The sequence below is a fragment of the Perca fluviatilis genome, chromosome 1, assembly GCF_010015445.1.
Source record: "Perca fluviatilis chromosome 1, GENO_Pfluv_1.0, whole genome shotgun sequence".
Lineage (NCBI taxonomy): Eukaryota > Metazoa > Chordata > Actinopteri > Perciformes > Percidae > Perca > Perca fluviatilis.
In genome coordinates, this window is record NC_053112.1 from 48,262,048 (window position 1) to 48,283,317 (window position 21,270).

At 41.0% G+C, this 21,270-nt stretch overlaps 1 protein-coding gene and 1 long non-coding RNA gene across 3 annotated transcripts in view; one reads left to right on the forward strand and one right to left on the reverse strand.

Annotated features, from left to right (window-relative positions):
- neurl1aa (neuralized E3 ubiquitin protein ligase 1Aa) overlaps window positions 1–21,270 on the forward strand; it is a 106,554-nt gene that overhangs the window by 47,744 nt on the left and 37,540 nt on the right. The window lies entirely within an intron of this gene.
- On the reverse strand, window positions 14,812–16,177 carry LOC120544500. Its single transcript, XR_005636512.1, has 2 exons — window positions 16,003–16,177; window positions 14,812–15,016 (listed from the first exon to the last, which is right to left on the reverse strand). It is a non-coding gene; the product is annotated as an uncharacterized LOC120544500 (long non-coding RNA).

Genomic DNA, 21,270 nt, shown 5'->3' on the forward strand with positions numbered 1-21,270 from the left:
CTATCAATTTAGTTAGTTTTGGTGGGAATTGCCCAGTGTTGAGAGATATCGGCCGTAGACATGTATGCCTTCTCTCCAATATAATGGAACTAGATGGCACTCGGCTTTGGGTGCTCCAATCACCAAAAAACTCAACAGAAATCATGACCCAGTTACTCAAGATAATCATCAAACCTGGTTGTGAGCAGTTTCATGTAGGAACTATTTTCTTTCTACCAAAACTACACCCGCGCAAACTATCACCATGCAGAAGGAAGCAACAGTAGCAACAATAATATTCTAAAAGTTTGATACTGCTAGCTCACCTGAGCTGGCTTATACGACAGCTCAGCCATTAGTGTTTCCAAATCTCGCTCCATGAGTACGCTTCCTTCTGTGCGGTGATACAGTTGGCGGATGTAAGCGGCACTGGGTTTGAGTTCCCCAGTGCCCAAAACCAAAACAATCTAGACTGATAAATAGCACTACAGGTAAGAGGAAAAATAGTTATTTTTATTTTGGCGGTGAACTGCCTCTTTAAACACCCGTAACTTCATTAAACTGAGTTTTTTGCCTCTTTGGAACAGCAGAGGCAAGCTAAACACAACGCTGAAATGTTGTCACTGTTTAAGTTGATATGGTGAATAGCTCGCTATTTACACATCCAGCAGACTTTGAGCAACATGACCATTCATTTGGAGTTAATGATAAATGCTTCATGTTGAGCGGTCAATCGCTAACTCTGTCTGTTGTTTGCTGCTGGATATTTAGTACAGTGGGTTTATCTGAGATTTTTCACTGAGAACCGCTGCCTGCTATGACTGTAAATGAGGTGTATGAAAGCAGTAAGAGTGAACCAAAACAGTACGTTTGCAAGAGGTGAAACCAAAGTAAAAAGACACTAAAACGCTCCTTAGAGCTATACTGCAGTCAGGTTTCAATTCTCTGTAAGTTTGTCTCTGCAAGTGATCCCTTGTACATTGCACAACAAAATATTGATTAGTGCAGCTTTAATCAGTTGGATTATGTTAATAATGAGCATTTAAAATCAGGTAATCAGTCATGGGATCCATTGTTAACCCTCTGAGGACAAAAGACGCACCGGCGAGTCCAAGCAATATTTGACAACACTCCTACTCCAAAAATATAAAAAAAACATTTATTTACTATTTTATTATTTGTTTTTTATATATTAAGCTACTTTTGTGAACCAAAGACTTTTGTAAACTCATTTCAAGCACTAAAACAATTTTGTGTAGGTTTGTTTTCACAAGAGATTTGAAAAAATATTTCCGCATTAGGGCCAAATTATCTCTTTATACATTGCTTGGAACAATTTTGGGCATCACTATACAGAAAGCTGAGTTTGTTCTGAACATGTTGCTATGACACACATGGGGATGAGGTTATATGCAAATATCCTTAAAAGGAGAATTCAAGAAGATATCTAAAAAGGACCTTAGACCTCAGAGGGTTAATATTAAAATATGTATTATAGCTGCTTTAATGTTTTTGAAATATCTTAGCATGTGTTCAGAGCAACGTCTTTGCTTTGAATGTTTAGATGGATCCTCTGTTCAGAAAATGAGGTCAGAGCAGAAATAAAAGAGGGAAGGATGACCCTGGGCGACATTTGGAACGGCTTTGATGTAGAAAGATTGAAATAAGAGCTGTATCATGTGATAAATCCACCCCACAGGATTCAACAGGGGGATACATCATACATGACAGGAACAGCCCCTGAGCACTATGACAGCAATGCTGTCTGAGTTTCCTCCTCCCACCCTTCAACCTGCTAACCAAGCTGAGACAGGAAAAAAAGATGGGACAGCCACAGTGACTGCATAAACACATGCATGTAGGAGAGTATACTTGAACACAATCCGTTTTTTTGCTTCTGCCACAAAGAAAAGATAAGATAAGATACTTTATTGTCTGTTCACATAGAAAAGGTTCTTGCATCGTCTGCTCCAGCTATCAACCGATTAGATTACAGATTAAAATAACACAAACATAAGAAAACATCTGTCACACACACACACACCCCAAATCCGAACATGTAATATTTATGATTGTCATGATTGCAGTCCCACAATGATGCACAGATCACATGTTTGTGTGGGGAGGTGGGGGGGAGCATAGGGCTGGGCACCAAACGTTGATACTTTTATGGCACCGGAAAAAATCCAATCCTAGGACTATCGAAGAATTACTTATCTTTTGGTGCAAAATTTCGGTTCCAAAAGCATCTGAGTGCGTAAGCGCAAGCTTATCTGTCCTCTCTGCATATTGACAGAGAGCAGAACTCCGACCGACACACATACGCACGCACGCACGCGCGCAGAGGTGCAGACGGAGTAAACTACGTGGCCTCTGCAGTTTTTTTGAAGTCATAGTGAGTCACGGCAATGCCGATAAAGTGGTTTGTGGTTTTTTCAAAACTTCACACAGACAGCGTTTGCTGCGATACGATATTAATGGAGACGGTGCTGATGACATTACACTTCCTCTGAGACAAGCAGGCACAGCAGTGGTTTCTATGCCCTGGTGACTGACTGACAGGCAGAGGTTGTAAGGCAAGGCAACTTTATTTCTACAGCACCTTTCAGCTACAATTCCATTCCTTTGCACTTAAGTTAGTTCTCCATTAGTTCAATGTTGACAACAGGGCAGTCACCAAGTTTATTGTTAAAGGTTTGTGTCATTATGCAGTTTGCACTAAAAAGTCTTTGTTGTTTACATTCCTTTGCATTTTAGTTAGTTCAATATAAGCCTGTACACAATGTCATTTGTTTGTTTATTTATTTATTATTTATAATATGTTCATGTTGTGGGAAAAAGGTTTCTCTTTTTTGTTAAATTTGGCCAAGTTGGGATTGATACCAATCCTGAGTATCTGACTGGCACACCCCTATCCAAAAGCACAACCAGTTTTATTAATGTTACGCTGAGTGAGCAGTGTTATTGGGATTTTTTAATTTTGATAATTTCACAATTAAGGTTTGTGTTTAATGTATTTTTGTTGATGTCGAAATGGATTTGAAAACATATGGTATCGTTAGGGAACTGGCATCGAAACTGAGGTATCGAACTTGGCACCGGATCGAAAGATTTTGAAGGATTCCCAGCCCTAAGCAGGTGATTGACTGCATACAATATTGCGTCGCTTTGGCAGTATAATCTTTAGGCCAGACTGAAGCCGTCCCCACAGGCTTGAAATCCAACAAGCCAGAAAAAGTTGTTTAATATATAGCTCCGTCCCAGTTCCTAAGGTTAGCTGTCACTCTAGTTATGTACGCACACATGCACACACACACATGCACACAGCAGAACTTTACTTGACATCGGGAAGGAGGCTGATTTACTGAGTAATCCCAGCTGTTTGTGAAGCCAGCAGGATTCAGATTGTATGAGTCAGTCAGAGTGGAGCTTTAATCAAGAGGGGGCCCTGTGTGGGACTTCCCTGGAGGACGAGAGAATAACATCTGATTGCAAAGCCTCAAGGCTGCTAACACCTTTCAACCAGGCGGATGCAGAGAAGGGGCTTTGCCAATCTCGCTGTCACCTCAAGCAGCAAGGCAGTTAATTTAGTTCATAGAAAAACGGTGTCCTGGAAGAGAGGCTGTCTCTGTAGTCTGTCAGGAAAACTGCATGTACACTGCGGGGTGGAAACACTGAAGAGCTTTTGACGTCTGCAGCGTTTTGAAAGATTGTCCTTGGGTGATGGATTGAATTACACTGTTGCTCTTGACATGTGAATGATTTCCCATTGCATCTTTAGGGAGCGACGATGTTTGCTGTCACTAGATTATTTGCATAGCAGGGTTATAGTCAAATAAAAATGTGAAACTAAATGAAAACTAAAACCTTCAAGAAAAACTAAAACTAAACTGAAACTTTATTGCGAGGTTAAAAAATTTATAAAAAGCTACATATTTTACCTGTAATATATCACTACTGAAAACAAGGAGACAGCATTGGTTTTCGTCAACTCTCATTGTTACATCGAACCACAGAAACTGAACAGGCTTGACATGAGATGATGCTGTGTCGCAGTTGCTTCACATCAGACACTAAAGTAGTGCAAATATTAAACATTAACATCATGGCTATTGTCCAACCCTGTGTTTTATATGAATATGTCACTACATACTTCCGAGATACCTGATTATACCGGGCCCTGACAAAAACAAGCCAACTAAACTACTGTAAAACTGTGAAACTAAACTAAAACTAGCAAACACACTCTAAACTAATAAAACACTCTAAAACTAAACTAATATGAGATTCAAAAAGATTCAAAAGTCAAACTAAAATGAATAAAAACTAATTGAAAATTCTAAACTCTTATAACCTTGTGGCAGAGCTGCTGTTGTAACGAGAAAATAATTTGAAAATGGTCATATTCTTACAAATCAACCAGAAAACATGATGCAGGTTTCTTACAGGCATGATCTGACACTTAAGGCAGTGTGCTCTTTCTTTGACGTATCTCTGTATATATGATACGACAATCTCCTCCTCTCTGTCATGCATGGGTTTATTTTGTAGGACGAATCAGCATTGATTGTAGCCATGTGCTTTTGTGTAAAGATGACAGATGTGGGCTAGGTGAAAGGAGAAACTAATCCTGGGAACTGAAGCGCTTCGGCGAGAGTAAAACAATGTGTGAAGGCTTGATGGATGAAGGCGCAGCAGGCCCCGACTCTTTGTTTGTGTCTTTCCCAAGATGTGTCTGAAAAGAGCTAGCTTATCTCTGACAGCGTCAGCTCGCGAGGCAGGGTCGTCCTGTTTTGAACCTCTCACAACACGTCAGTGTTGGCAAGGCATAAGTGAAGAATGCCATCTCTGGTAGAAATGACATCCGTCATAAGTTCTCATGTAGCTTTCCAGCTGGTCTGGTCCAAGAGCAGCTTCCACACCTGCATGTGTTCAGAGGTTTCCCTTACGCATGTTACAAGTGTAGGAAATGGTGACCGGGCACAATTTATTTTCTTTTTTTTAATGAAATGCAGGACCCGTCAAGCAGCATTCAACGCTGAATATGTTGAAGCCTGGAGGCAAAAACAATCCAGTTTAAAATGTAATGATAGTGGGGATTTTTTCTCAATCTGGCACTTTTTCCCATGCATTGGTGTCTAAGTGACTATTGTGAACAAAAATCTTTGAAATTGGTCCCATATTGAGCGAGAACGCTGTAACCGGCAGCCATGAAGTGCCAAATGCGCATTGTTAATTTCTGGCAACTAAAAGTGCTGTATTTGTCACTGACATGCTCAGATTGTAATAATTAGTTTGTTGTTGTCTGATAACATTGTGGAAAGGATCTTTACAGAGATAGATGTTTTTGGTATAGAGTAAGATCCTTTTTTGTTAAACCTCTCCGATTGCCATTCCCAATCTCACCAGACTATTTAAATAATCAGGACTTTTAGCGTGTATAGAGCCAGCATATTTCCACATGTAAATGGTTGAATTAAGGGTTTATTTCAACCAAACCAGAGTGGTGATTGTTGGAACAGTGGAAAGATGAACCAAGCTGGCTTTTAATAGTTTTATTTAGTTTCTGTCCACTTTGAATGAAGTGTGTTTTTACAATGATAAAAGTAGTGATTATTTACATGGAGATGGTGATTTTGGGGTTGTTTCATGTTGAACAAAAAGGATCTTACTCTTTAACAAAAATGTCTATCTCTGTAGGGATCCTTTTCATAATGTTGACACTTACAGTAATAATCTGAGCCTGCTAGTGGCAAAACAAGTATGTTTTGTGGACGTAAATTGGAAGGTGCGCAATTGGCCATTAACTTTACATTGTAGGTTGTTTCCCTGCTGTCGACTGCAGTCGTCTCACTTAATACTGGACCAATCAGTTAGACAGAAACATAGACAAATAGGGTCAAGGTTGAAAAAAAAAATGAAGTTACCCTTTAACAATAATTAGGACAAAAGAAATGTAAAGATAGGGCCCTTCAAATACTGTTATATGCATGTAGCTTCTTGGAGCGATTAGGGTACAGTCCCTTTACAAACCCTCTCAGGCTTCATTATTATGCATAACTAGCAACTTAAGAGCATTATCATATTAACATATTAATGACATATGCAATTTGGATTAAACCAGTTGGTCTGGTGTTGGCTCACGTGTAAATGTGATGTTAGCCTTAGCATATTGTTGCAAAGTAATTGTATAGAAGTGGGTTGAGAGAACAGAAGAGTGTTTGAGTGGATTAGCACAACCTTCATCAGTGGTATAATTTGGTGTGCTTTTCCCTTCCCACGTCATTTTCTTTAGTCCACGGCTACACAGACTAATTATCATGAAATACTTACTAAATATCGAAGGACAATTAGAAGAACTTAGCAAGGGACGAGATGAGAGAAATTTTAAACCCAACTCTAATTATGAAAGTCCCAAAGTGTAGAGAAAAACAAACACTTTTTAAATGTTACTGGATTCTAGAATTTCATAATTAAAAAATTTAGCAGGTTTTCTAAGGATACAATACAAAGTATATGTTCAAGAAAAGTTTTAGAAAAATTAAATAACTCAGAACTTCTCGAATACTTGTGTTTTTGCACTTTTGGTCACTGGGTGTGCTTTGGCTCTCTCCGTACTATTCTCTGGCTCCACTCCTAGGACTCCACTAACATGAAGTCATATGGAATGACAGAAGTCTATTAAGAACGTTTGTTGTGTTATCCAGCTCAGAGAGAGAGAGACAGACCAGGGCTCCCATACTTCTGGGAGAAACCGATTACTTTCAGTGAAATGGTGATTTGATTATTGGCGCACTTGACTGGCACTGGTGTTTGACTTGGCAGGCCTCAGCCTCCCAGTTAATAGCAGTACTTACCAAATCCTGATGCTCCACACACACCCTCCAACGAAAATACACAAAGCAGAAAAGATGGTGTAAATCTGACTTTTCTCTGACTCTCATTTAGGGAATGTAGTTTAGTGTTGTGAACACCTCCTAGGCATCAAGCAAAGCAAATTTAGCAACATTATGTTTCTTGGCTGAAAGGTTGCTACATATAATTTATGATGGATGTTGGTCAGAGAGCTCAAAAGGCCAAGAAGAATAAACTGGATTTGTATGATTTGGCATTTTGCATTTTGCATTTTAAATTACTGTACCTTGGATGGATACTCCAGTTCACTAAATTCCTCTTCAAAGAAACAGATCAGAATACATGAGTGAAATAATTCCATTTAGAACTTTATCAGTAGGGAGAGATCCAACAGATAACTTAAAGGGGGTAAACTAGAGGTAACTTGTCAAGCTTGATGTGGAGTTTCCTGTTTTTGCTCAACTCTGTGTCTCTCCCTTGCTCAAAAGTTATTTTACCAATAGTTCACAGTGTGATGTTCAGTGAAGATCCTCTGAAACACCCAGCTGTTGAATCCTGCACTAGGGGAATCAACGCCATATTTACTGCTCCCTGCTTATACACATTTAGACTGAGTTAAGCCCAGTTCAGACCAAAAATTCGCAACGAGACAAAAATGTTTTAGAACGTCACAGAGAAAAGTTACAGCGGTCTGAACCGGACCGTCTCAGCTCGACTCACACCAGCTGATGGTGTCGCTGCAACTCAGCTGTTCAAGTGTCCAGAGGCTGGTTTTACTTCAAGGATTGCTCTTGTTCTGCAGGAAATTCTGCAGGATGTCACTCTTTTCGTCCGTTTTCGGATGTCCCGTTAGCTTCTGCTTTCTTTGTGTTGTCATTTTAAACTCCGGTGGATTTGTGAGGACTATGGTTAACTGCTCCTCAGATCTCTGCAGGGTAAATCCAGACAGCTAGCTAGACTATCTGTCCAATCTGAGTTTTCTGTTGCACGACTAAAACTACTTTTGAACGTACACATGTTCCACCAAAACAAGTTCCTACCCGAGACTATTTTGCAGAGGCACCGTGGCTTTGTCTGGCGCTTAGCACCGCCCAAGACGATTGTGATTGGTTTAAAGAAAGGCCAATAAACCAGAACACATTTTTCTCCCATCCAGGAATGCTGTGTGGGCTAGCCAGACCTTCTTCCCCAGCACTGTGGAGAAAGGTCTGGCAATGCAAGACTAGAACGTAAGGGACATCAACTCTTTCAACAGCCAATAGCAAAGTCATCTTGTAAAGTCAGCTACAATAATAAGTTCCAAAATCCATTTGAACGGAGGCTCAACGTGCGCCCGCAAGCGCTTACGGTGGAGCGAGCTAGAGAGGGACTAAATAGAGGTAGCGCCTAGGACAACTCCATGAATCATAGAAATAAAACGTGTTTTCGTCGATTCATCACTAGAATGTAACTGTAGCAAGCATCTCACTATCATTAACGTCCACATTCATATTTAGACGAAACAAATGATGTATTCAGCTACAAAAAGCCTGGAAGTTGGACGGAAGTATAAAGAGTCGTTGCTATGGAGATGATACACCGTCTTGTCTTGTCTCATTGCTGTGAACTGGCAGCTTTTAGAACGCTGCAGACTGACTCGTTGAAGTAGTTGTAAGTTTACACTTGTCTCGTCGTGAGTCTTTGGTCTGAGCTGGGCTTTAGGATTCTCTGTGCCACATGTACTGTATGTTTAACATTAAAACATGATTTATAAAATCATGCCAACAATTACTTTTATAATAGCTTAGTATTCTATGCACTAAAAATTTATGTATAAAGGCTTTAGGCCGCCCTACACGTTATTGTAGGCCCAGTTTAATATGCAACTTCATTTTAGTAGGGGGTCCCTGCTCCGTCTCTATTTCAGTTAAGGGGTCCTTGGCTTAAAAAATGTTGAAGACCCCTGCTTTATGACACAGTTCAAGCAAGTGGATGACTACGCCTGATCGCATATACGATTCAAAAATAACACAGCCATGTTAGTCATGTGCTGTGATTATGCTCCTATTTTAAAGATAATTCCACTTTATTATAACTGGGGTCATGTTTTCTTAGTTTCGGCCATCATTCCAATCCTGTAATCTTTAACACTGACTCACCTAGTTAAGTACTCAGTTCTTTGAACACTGCAACAATAATCAATAAAAAGAAGTGTGATTGGTCAGGTAACATGAGAAAGCAGCTGGTCCTACAGGGTTTATAGTTTTTCTCCATTGGTTTGGCTCATTTCTTGAAACAGAAATTACATTCTCAAAACTCTAAGATCATTTGGCAAAACAGTCTTACAGTTCAGCACAACACTATAGCTCACTTGCAAAAGCTCATATCTCTCCCAAAACTGTTCACCCATGCTTCAAAACTAAATTCCTTTCCCATATAAAGAGTCAGTGCCACCAAAATGGCAAAGATCCTTCTCAATTGCTTTGGCTCATTTCTTGAAAACAACCGGATGTTCTCAACACTCTTGGTGCTTTTGCCAAAATAACCTGGATGGTTCAGCACAACACCATGGTTCACCTGCAAAATCTCATATCTCTCCCAAAACAGTTCACTCATGTGTCAAAACTAAATTTCTTTCTCATTTAAATAGTCAGTGCCCCCAAAATGCTTCGTCCTTTTGGCATTGTGTAAGCACTGCAAGTCAAAATGTTTAGATGTTTTGTCACTATGGCAGAGGACCATTGAAGTATCCCTCATGTCCACCTTTCAGTCTTAGCCCAGTCCTTCACTGACAATGGTTACTGTACTGTTTTTGTCTAGCTAACAGAATACAACTGTGTATAAAACAAAAAAAAAAAAAAGGATTTTAGGGTAAGAGTAGCCTCCAAGGTTTGACATCACACATTGCACTCATACTGCCAAGGGAATTGTAACCATTTTTATTCACACACATAAAGTAATTTCCATACATCAGAGTAAAAAGAAAATGTATACAGCATAATATACTGTAATATAAACACACAAACAAAAAACAAGGAAAAGTATATGTAGCCTACAGGGCTGTAAATAAAGCTGGAGTTTCACAACTAACAGTTCTTCACTGGTTGCTGTCCTCACCCTCCCTCTCCTGGCCACCGTCCTCACCCTCCTGGCCATCCCCACGCTGCTGTCTGTCTGGCCACAGATTCTCGTCCACATCACAGCGTATATTCTCCCTTGCGATGCAACGAGGGAAGAAACTGCATGCATGTCCTCACAGCGTCCATTGCATGGAGCAGGGACCTCTGATCTTGAGCCCGATGCTCATACACTCTCTACCTCCAAGCGGAGAAATACTCCTCAATAGGATTGAGGAAAGGAGAGTAAGGTGGTAGGAACACCATGACCATCCTTGAATGAGTAGTGAACCAGGCCCTGATGAGCAGGCCACGGTGGAAATTCACATTGTCCCATACAATGACATATTGTGGTAGGTGAGGCCCTACTAGACCTCTCTCATTTTTAGGGATCAAATCAAAATGAAGGCGGTCCAAGAAGATGAGGAGCTTCTGTGTAATGTATGGGCCAAGACTGGGGATGTGAGTGGCCACACCATTCTCAGAAATGGCAGCACACATAGTTATATTGCCCCCTCGCTCTCTCTTGTTCTTGTTGTTCATTGAGAAGTTTTCCTCTGCCACCCTTGCAAGGTTGTCGTCCAATCCTAGACATAGAATTCAAAGGACAACACTCCATTCGTAATGTATACCTTATGTATTCCTTACAGAATGAGTTACCAATGTAATTGTATTGTTGTTTTACTTACAGTAACTTTACCACAATTCTAATGCATCACTGCACAGTGACTGGAATACTACTGTAAACTGTATCATCAATACTGTAGAAAATAAACTATTCCATAGTTTTATTTTCTCCAATATTTTTCTTGTCATTTTTAGTATCATAACATCACATTGAGGTAAGCTATTACTGTAGGCCTATCTCACACACACACACACACACACACACACACACACACACACACACACACACACACACACACACACACACACACACACACACACTAAATGAATAGGTAAATGAGTAAATAAATATATTTCTTGCTCTATGCACAGTGTCCCGCCTATACAACATATAATATCCATCATTAACTGACTACATATCTGTTTTCCCGTGTTAAAAGGTTTGGATAATGGAGGAGACCGTAGAGCGAGGCACATTAGGTTGCACTGGCGCTGCTTACCGTCATTGTGAGGCCATGGTTGATGACATGGTCTATAATTGTGGCCGTTTCTTCCCGGGACAGCATGGTGTCTTGTGCTCCTCGGCCTCTTTCCCCTATTCCACCACCATACACCCTTACTCCTCCTCCTCTTCTTCTTCCTCTTCCTCTTCCTCGAGCAGGCAGTTGCCCTTGTTCATTTACTTGGCCAGGTGCCTCCATGTTCAGAAATTGTACTGGTCCTGCATGGTCAAGCTCTATATATACATGTTTGACAGCATTCACAATCATGGACAGCACCTGTCAGGTAACTAAACATACTGTTTGATTGGTCATCTGAGATGTGTGAAACTCCTCCTTTGTTAGTCAAGTTCTAGTTTCACCTGACTGTCAATTGCTGTAATCAATTTATCAAATGTTCTAAGGGATTCATATATGGTATTCATAGTATTATGTTCTTGACTAATTTTGACAATTGAACAGACTATTGTGCATGTGATGACTTATACAATGAAATGACGCTGACACGTTTTGGAGAGAACAACCATTAGACTGAGAATCAACAACCAGTCATCAGATCAACGAGATCTATTCACTTGGAAATTGTGCTAAATGTAGGATACCTGTACTTAATCAGTTGCAAAGATGTACTAAGACATTTGCAATTTGATAAAGTGAATGAGAAATTCAATTCTGTTCTGAACAATTGCCAAGTGGTTTGGAGATTTGTCCATGTTGTTTTGAGAATGTCATTTCTGTTTCAAGAAATGAGCCAAACCAATGGAGAAAAACTGTAAACCAACTGAGGTTCACCAAACATCTTTGGAAATGAAAACAAAGCTGAACAGTAAATATACCTAATCCATCTGTTGTTTACAGGCCCACTCCCTGGTTCAACTTCCTGATAATTACGACATTTGGGTCACGCTCACTTATGTTTTCTTACCTCCAAATAAAGGTTAGAGTTGCTACGGTAAGTCAATCGACCGACAATAAAGCTACTTAAACTACTTTTTTAATCAATGAATCGTCAATTTCAATTCAACATTCTCTGGTTCCAGCTTCTCAAATGTGACCAATTTTAGACTGTTAGTCTGAAAAAATAAGCAAATTGAAGACATTGCCATAGCTTCTGAGAAATTGGTATTCTTTCACTACATCATTTGACATTTCATAATAAATTAAGCAATAAATGAGAAATTATTTTTTTATGAAAATAATCAGTTGCAGGCCTACACTGGATAATGTATCTAAACTCTTGTTTACAACCTGCCTGATATGGCTGTGTTACCAAATCTCAGCAATTACATTGGTGTGTGTGATGCTAATATTACTCATAGAAATGATTGCCACAGACATGAAAGTGAAACCCAAGTTGCCGTGTATATCTGAGAATATATTTTAAAGTAATAGTAATTGGGGTCTCTGCCTCTGAGGCAGCACAACAAGCTGTGAACACAACATTGACATATTCTGACCTTTGAAGTAGATATGGCTAATGTGTTTGCAACTAGTTGCCTATTTACACATCAGTTACAGAGCAACATTAGCATTCATTTGCAGTCGTATGTTTGGCCATCCAACAAATGTAAGTCCAATATTTACTCTCCTTTTAGCCGTGGTTTAATCTCCACCGGCTCCTGAGGGAAGTATTTGGCTCTCTAACTGACAAATGCTCCACTGTGTTTACCGTCTGACGTCTGTCTGTCTGTCTGTCTGTCTGTCTGCTATTTGGTGGTCTGTTCTAGTGTACGGTGGATTTATCCGAGCTTTAACTCTGAGAACAGCTGCCTGATGCTGCTGTACACAAGGTTGATGAGAGCGGTGGGACTAAACCAAAACAGTAAAAATGTGGGCCTTGAAACCAAAACAATGGGCTGAAAGATGCAAAAGGCTCCAAACTGAGTGACACATCTGTGTTGTTGTCACTGCAAGCAACAGCTTTCGTATTACACATAGTCACTGCTAGGGCTGGATATCGCCAATGATCTTCCTGAATGGTTTCGATTTCAATTCACAAGGTCCCGATTTGATTACATTTCAATTCAATATCAATTAGATTAGGGACATTTCAGTTACAATACCAATTTTAGTTTGAATACCAAATTATGCATACATAATAATATGAAATAGTTATACAAATACAATAAAGTTTGTTAAAAGTACTTTTTACTTAACAGGACTAATGTGACACTCACTGACATACTACAGCCAACAGTCAACACAATATAGTGCAACTGTAGACTACAGTCAGTGAGTAGAGTGACTATGTTGAGGAACATTCTTGTAAAACAACTATACAATGGTAAATTATGAAAAAAAGCCGTTCTGCACCGTGAGGTTATGGTCATTTCAGCAGAACCAAAAGGGCTTTTCATAATTTTATTTGGTTTCTGTCGACTTTGAATGAAGTGTATTTAACGATGATAAAATTACTGTTTATTAACATGGAGTCTGGTGGGTTTATGGGCTTATGGTTACCCTTAACTTCTTCTGGGTCACCCGATTGAAAGCCCTATGTGTCACAAGATGCCCTTATACATAGGGCAAAATGCATTCATTAAAATATTGACTTCTGCATTTTATTAACTGATATTGGATCATGCAAACAAGGATACATTTTAATTGGAAAATCGATTATTGTAACCCAGCCCTAGTCACTAGATCCATTGTGACATTTTCTATAAATATAAATGATAGCAAAGGGGTGGCCATGCATGTGTGGAGGGTGTCAGTCTCATAAATAATTAACCTCATATCAACCTTCCCCTGTGCATGAGCACAGGGATAAAACAGGGGGTGCTTTAATGTAAGAACCTAATGATGGAGGTTATTAACGCTAAGGTCCTGGCATGCTGATTGGCAGAGACGGGACGGCACATGCTGAATTCTGCCCATGACTTAAGGGACAAGGCTTTTGTGACTTGCTGGGCATTTTGCCTGGCTCTTTGTTATGGCCATGTGTCGCCCCGGGAGCCTGCTGCTCTTTCCAAAAGCCCTGGGTTCAAAGCTGCCCAGGCCGATCAGGGACAGGATTGGGCCAACGCCAGGCAATAAAGAACATCCCAAACATGTAGTACAAAGACCCCTCTGACTCCATCTCTCTCACTACCCCAGCTCTCTCTTAACAGCCCCTCACTTGCTTGGTCGGTCAGTTTGCATTTCTTAATCCCGGGGTCAGTCACAGAACTATATGCTGCCTCTTTCTCCCTCAAAGACCCTGTGCTGTCTCCCTGACTCTGTTCTATTTGGTCAGTGCAAAATCTCTCTGGATATCCATATCTACCCTCTGCCTTCTATATCCAAACACTCTTTTTTTCCTCTCCTTTCCTTGTTTCTTCTCTCGTATTTTTCTCCCCTTTTCATTTTATCTTCCTAGATCCAGCTCTCTATTTTCACCTTTTCTGACATCAGATGAAACCCTCCAGAGACTATGGATAAAGATAAGCCTTGTGAGATAGAGACTGACAGAGTAACCCCCCCAACACAGGCTCAAAACCCCTTGCACGTTCCCTGTGCTCAAGCTAGCAAAGCCACTAAGCCAGCCTCTGCCGCCAGCCTCTGCCGCCATCCACCTCCCCATGCACAGCATTAGCTAACCTGCTTTGTGGCTATTCCCTTAATCAAAAACATTTACAGCGTGAGCCAATGCCTGTGCGGGGCCAAAATAGACATGCTGCCATTTCTCCCTCCCATGTGTTTGAGATGGATTAGCACAACAGGTGTGTAATTATTCTAATCGAAAACACTCCCAAGGAGAAACCAGGAGAAAAAAATGGCAATCCAAATGGGTTTTTAATTTTGAATAAGTCCAAGGAGAGAGCTGACCCATAACTCTCACGCTCCCCTGCATGAATTCACAGTCCGACTAGTGCTTGATTTGGTTTCCAATTCAAGAATCCGGTGATCCTCCCTTCACCAACCCCTTCAGACTCACAGTGTCAGCAGCTGCATCGTCCATGGCTCCATTACAATGTCCTCCTACGTGAGAGAGAAGTGAACACACACACACACACACACACACACACACACACACACACACACACACACACACACACACACACACACACACACACACACACACACACACACACACACACACACACAAACACACTGTTTAATGCTGCTTTCAAAGTACAAAATTCTGGCCTTGGCCAATGGCAGAGCTCATCTGTGAGTGGTGGATTTGAAAGGGACCAATAGGACAAAGGGATTGTATGTAGCTAAAAACGCAGGTGCACCATGATTATCGGGCAGCAGCTGGTGAGGTCACAAACCGATATGGATACACACACGAGTGCACACACACAAACACAAACGCACGCACTCACACACAAGCTTTTTCAAATGCATGGTAAATGATCTACAGTCCTTTCATTCCTCTTTCTGTCCAAAAAGAAGAATAAATGGCAATCCAATATGGGTTTGAAATGACTACTCTTTGAAAAGTGAGCAAGTGAGAGGAAAAAAGGGAGAGGAGGTAAAAAGGAACATAAACCCCTCTGAGAAGTTTTTTTGAAAATGGCTGATAAAAGACATGTTTTTTGAAAGGAATCAATTTACTGTGTGTGTGTGTGTGTGTGTGTGTGTGTGTGCGTGTGAGTTTGTGTTCACACATTCTGCAGTTGAGTTAGAGCAGGAGAGAGAGAGAGAGAGAGAGAGAGAGAGAGAGAGAGAGGGAGAGAGGGAGAGAGAGAGAGAGAGAGAGAGAGAGGGGGGGGGGGAGGGAGAGGGGGGGGGGGAGAGAGAGAGAGAGAGAGAGAGAGAGAGAGAGAGAGAGAGAGAGAGAGAGAGAGAGAGAGAGAGAAAAAAAAAGAGAGAGAGAAAGAAAAAAAAAAAAAAAAAAAAAAAAAAAAAAAAAAATGATTTGCGCCTGTTTGGAAGCCTGGACCCGACTCCTTTCAACATAAATCCAGCATTGTCACAGGCAGCCATCCCTCCCTCCCTCCCTCCCTCCGTGGCTTTACCTCTCCTCTCTGCTCTCTCTTCCATCTGCGGTTATCCCCCGAGACATGTCATCATCCTCTCAGCAGCTCCGGTACTCCCGCGTGTCCCAGAGGTCTTGCAACAAAGTCTGTCCCATCGTAATCCAATTTAGGATGGAGCTGGATGATGGGCAGCAGAGAAATGGCCAGCTTTGAAAGGGACACACACACAATTTCATTTGGTGATGTCATTCAAATCCCCCAATAACTCAGAGCGAGTGGGCGGACGCAATCGCTCTGGCTCAGGCATCACAATCGCTTTGTGGTTGAGCAGTTAGCGTGCCTGCTCCTCTGTCCATGGCCACAGGAGAGGCCTTCCCTAGTCATAGGAGAGACTGAGGCCCATTAGGGTTTCATTACTTCATTAAAGGCCTCCGTTCACCAAATGGCTCTCTGTCTGAAGAAATGGCATACAATCAGGAAATGGACTACATGGCAGATTGAGCTGTTCAATTACAATTCAATAGCCATACGTCAGGCTCTGTTCATTTCCACAGCATGTCCTCTTAGTCAGTTTAGTATAAAGTACTTAAAAAGCAATACTTGAGTAAGTATCTTACCAGAAAATGACTTTGATAGAATTCTTAAAGTGTCTGATATTTACTGTACTAAAGTATCAAAAGTAATGTACTTGTGGATTTGTGGACTTGTGTAATTAAAAGTATTGTTATTTTAAAAGTAAAATAACAAGCTTTGATTATAAACTGTATTGTGGTGTTCTTATAGTAAAGCATAATATTCAGGAATTCCACACCTTAAACACTAAATTCAAAGTCTGACATCAACAAAGAGAAAACAAAAAGTCATTATTTTGTGAGGAAGAATCTTTCACTCCAAAGTACAAAAACATTTCATACAAATATGGCACATTATCTTCATCACCAGCACTGTCGTCGTAGTAATGCTATCGGTTATTACTCTTCCTCTTCTTTAGTTTTAGACAATGGTTTTGCCGCTTGGCAACAAACAGGCATCACGTCACCAACTGGAATGGAGCGTGCATTAACTTGCAATCTAGGAGCAATGATTCGCCAAACCTGCTTTCTTCCAGTGTAACAAATTCCTTCTGATTTTATTTTGTGGTACCAAGTAACAAAGATGCTTAGGGGAAATGTATCGGAGTAAAAGTATGCATTTTATTTAGGAAATGTAGTGGATTAAAAGTAAAAGTTTCCAGAAATATGAATTGCAAATAAAGTAGAGATACACGATAATTCTAGTTCAATTCAATTTTACTCATAGTACCAAATCATAACAGTTATCTCAAGATACTTTACCGATAGAGTAAGTCTAGACCACACTCTTTATTTTACAAAAGCCCAACAATTCCAACAATTCCCAAATAGTCAAGTACACTAACAAAGTATTTATACTTAGTTACATTCCAACACTGCTCTTAGTTGTGGCGTGGGTTTTCATGGAGGCTGCGAGGCCATCGGGGGATCGATAGCAGAGGAAATAGTAGAGGAAATCCGAGCTAGCGTGCTAGTCTACTTCAGCTGGCCTCTGGGACACACAGTTAACTGCTGCACACTTGTGAGCAGAGAGGTGTTTAATGGTTGATAAGCAGTCTCTGGGAGCTGCCCTGTGCACCAAAGGCACTGTCCTCTCCGTTTTATTTCCTCTCTGAAAAATCAATTGGCACAATTACAGGGCCTCGGCTCCATGAAACATTAATCACAGAGCGTCGTAAAGCTCTGGGTTAGCAGCTAATGTTAATTGACGCCTGACATGACTTTGAGTGAGCAGCGATAGATACCAATCGCAGCTTTACGGCGTTCAAGGGGCTCATCAGACAGCATTTCTGTGATGATGCAGAAAACCAGACATGTCACTGGAAAGGGGATCAAACACTGAGAAGATTGCTGTCATCTCCACTTCAGTTTAACACATTTGCAGCAGGATACGTGATGTCAGCCTCTGTCTTTGTTGGCTAAGGCACATATACTCTAAGGGAGAGTTCTGACCTGGTTTTAACATCTGTCCTGAGTGATCCGATCACAAGTGGACAGCTCTACGTACATGTGTTCCCACCTGGCAGTAGAATGTGTCTCCAAATGCGTCCTGAGTAGGGCTGGCTCCCGAATGTGAATTTTTCAGGCACAGACCGAATTGCCTCCTTAGTATCGGGTATTGAAAAATGCCTCGTCATTCAATACCAAATTTCAATACCTAACGAGTAAATCTCATCTGCATCAGTAATAATGTTTGTGATTGGCTGTCTAACGTTACACATCGTAGAGACACGCAAGAAAAACTCCACGTTACCACAGAGACGATACATAATAGACGACATAATAGGAGGTGAAAGATAAAAAAAAGATGTGTCGTAATGTTGTAATTTAAAAGTGAATTTTATCAAATTGGTATTGGTCAGGAACTGGAATTGAAGTCACAGTATTGTCTGTACAGGTATCAGAATTTTTTGAGCGATACCCAGCCCTACTCCTGAGTGACTACTACTGATCAGATCTCTTCCCCGCTCTACATGCAATAAACAGGTACATCATTTGTGAGGGTGTGTATAAATGTCAGTTGTTCCTCTCATATGCATTAAAAATGTGCAATGACTAACGTTAATGAAAACGCACTGCCCACAATCTGTCTGTGTGCCGACATATGGATGTCTACCGGCGGTCGCCGGGACCTGTGCAGGAGAGAGAGACCTTTTTTAAAAATCTGTGTGTTCAGCTCTCATTACGTTTTTAGCTTCTAACTGAATCTCTGTGGTATAAAGTTTAGTTTCAATATCTGCTTGTTTTTACGTTTTATGGTCTTGTTAAGTTACTGCTCCTGATTGTTCTTCTTCATAATGAAAGCGTTTAAATAACAAAAACTTTTATTGAGAAGAATTTATAAGAAAAATAAAAGCGTTACAGCCTCTGCTTTGAACACTCAGGCTCGCCGGCTTATTGCAGCGCTGATATAGCGCTATGGCGAAGATCTGGCAATGCGAGACTCATAAATAACAAAAGGAAACAACGTAAGAGCAGAAATGTCTGTAGTAATGTCCTACATATTGGCGAATTTAGGGACGTTTTATGAAACTTAAAAAAATTGTTATTGACAACGCTCGAGTCCAATCACTACATAACTTTGTAGTTTTTGCCAGGTCTGACGTGTGCAAATTTTTGTGAGTTTTCCAGCATGCTAAGTGATGTCGTGGAATAATAATCCTTACAAAAACAATAGGTTCCTTCGCACTTTCGTGCTCGGGCCCTAACTAGAACTGCAAGCAGTTATGACGGGGTCCAAGCCTCCCAGCGCCAGGCGCCGCTGATGCCAGTCGCCCCCGACCACCAGGGGAGCGTGCGAAAGTGGGACCCAAAGTGGGACCCAAAGCGTAATGGTGGGGAGGCAAACATCAGGAAATATCAAGAGGTGTGAGCCGCAAGGTCTGTGGTACATTGCCATTGCAAATATCCCAGAGCCCTAAAGGATTTTTGACAACCTCTGGTCAGTCTGGTTTTAATTTCTATAAAAGCTTGTAAAACATCAACCCTGTTTTCCACAGTCAATCAATGAACATAATTTTTTTCAGGAAAAACTAGGCTATTACAATATTTGTGCTGCAGTGAGGTCACTTGAATGTTAAAATGGTTGTAGGACCATAAAGACAAATAAATAAAACGGAACATGAATCTCACAGATATATATTGATATCACACACACAGCAATGCCACACAAGCATTTGTGTTGTCTAAAACAGTTATATAAATTTGGAGTCATCCAGTGCAAAAATAAACATATTGAACATTATAACTCAAACAAACTATTTACATTTCTTACATACAGTGTATCAATCTTGGATGGAACAGTATGGATTAATGGCACAAAGACCCTGAAAAACTCTGGACTTCTAGGCTGGATACAAAACCTTCTGTAAGGGCTAACCGGCAATTTCCACTGGATGCGGAACGTCTCCGGAACGTCGACGGAGTCATTAGGTTTCCATTAAAGTCAGTGTGTGTATTTCCACAGACTGCGGAACGTCTGCGTCCCGACTCCGGCACAGCTCCGTCAGTCCGCAGCCCTCCGGAGCAGATACGCAGAGCTTCTATTTTTGACGGACGACGGAGAGCTCCGCAGCAATTCAGCACACGGCAGATAGTGCGGGACAGGAAGTCGAGCACAGAAACAAAATAAATATCCGGTTAATTTTCAAAATAAAATACACCGTGCTCATGGCGGATCATATTTCCCTGAACTACACTTTGAAAACACAGCTCAGAGTCGTTTCCCCTCTACTCCTCTGGATGGAAACAAACTGTTGTTGGTTTTGTGGTTCTATTCTACCTGAATTCGCGAGAACTTGTGGGTCCTCGTGACTACAGCTGTCAGTTACGGCCGCAGCCGTTCCGCAACAAATCCCGACCCGGTGGGTATTGACGGACGGCGGAGCACGCAGCAGACACGCAGCGGAGCCGGTCCGCAGCTGTTACGCATCCAGTGGAAATCCCCGGTAAGAAGACACCAAAGACATCAGCAGAACAGGGCGACTGTTCACTTTTAGCTCCAAAAGAGTGTATTTTTCTACTGGTTATAATTATAAAGTTATTAAGTTATGAATCAGAAGTGACGTTTGGCGTCGTATATGACCTATATACTCGAAATCAGAAGAGGTAAAAGGGCCCAAACTGCTCTACGTTGACTCTAGCACCCCCTAATGGCCGATCTTTACCAAATTTGGTACAGAGCCAAGACAAGTTTCGTGTTGATAGCATTTACTCAGGCAGAGATATTGCAATTGCAAATTTCCCATTTAAATGCATTGAGTTATTGGCCAAAACAAATAAATGTTGATTATAGCGCCCCCTTATGGCCGATCTTTGGCAGATTTGGTTCAGAGCTTTGTAGTGGGATGTTTAACCATGATCTCAAGTTCTTTGCTGATAACATTTAATTTGGCCGAGATATGATACGATATGTGTGTGGTAGCTAGCTAGGAAAATTAGTTTGGTCGTCAAATGCGTATACTTTAACGTAGCAAAATTCTTTTAATAACTTTTGGTCAGGTCCATCTGGACATGCTATATACGAGGTTTCGTGCAGATCGGTCGCATGGCCTAGGACGAGTTCGAAAAAGTTGGTTTTGCCCATTGCGTGATATTGCGAAAAAACTTCTTAGCAGAAATGGGTGGGGCCTATATCATGTGATTCAGCTTAATTCAAGGAACACGTGGATGTAAGGCTTTCTAATGTGCAATGTGTAATGTGGGAGTTATAGGCAAAAACACGTTTGACGTCATT